The following is a 488-nucleotide window of genomic DNA, read 5'->3' on the forward strand; positions in this document are numbered from 1 at the left end:
AAAAAAAAAAAAAACTTTAGCCTCACCTTCTTTATCCAGAGCACTTCCCAGTGTTTCCTAGGGTACAGTCTTCAACCTTGGCTCAAATTAACTCTCTATATTAATTTTGCCTCAGTTTCCTTATTTAGATTGACACAAGAATAAATGTATTTTTAATTATGAGCTGCCTCAAACATTTTATAGAACAAGGATGATTTGATACAAATAAGCAAAAACATTTGTCCTGTACCCCATTCTTTTGGGGCATGTGTTTAGCAAAGTGTTAACCTATTTTGAATAATGCTAATGAAAGGAAGTAAAGGAACACTACCACCACCACCTTTTCCTTCCTAGATAACAAGTTTTATTGTAGTCTTGTAGAAATAATTGCCTTGCTTTTGTCATCTAATAAAGATTAATAGTGATTAAAATGTGAAGTAAATAAAAGGGAAACAAAGGCTATAGTAGGTAGAAGAGATTTTGGTTCAAGTGTGTCTTCAATCGCAATG

The sequence above is a fragment of the Otolemur garnettii genome, unplaced genomic scaffold (assembly GCF_000181295.1).
Source record: "Otolemur garnettii isolate 467f Iridium unplaced genomic scaffold, OtoGar3 scaffold00018, whole genome shotgun sequence".
NCBI lineage: Eukaryota > Metazoa > Chordata > Mammalia > Primates > Galagidae > Otolemur > Otolemur garnettii.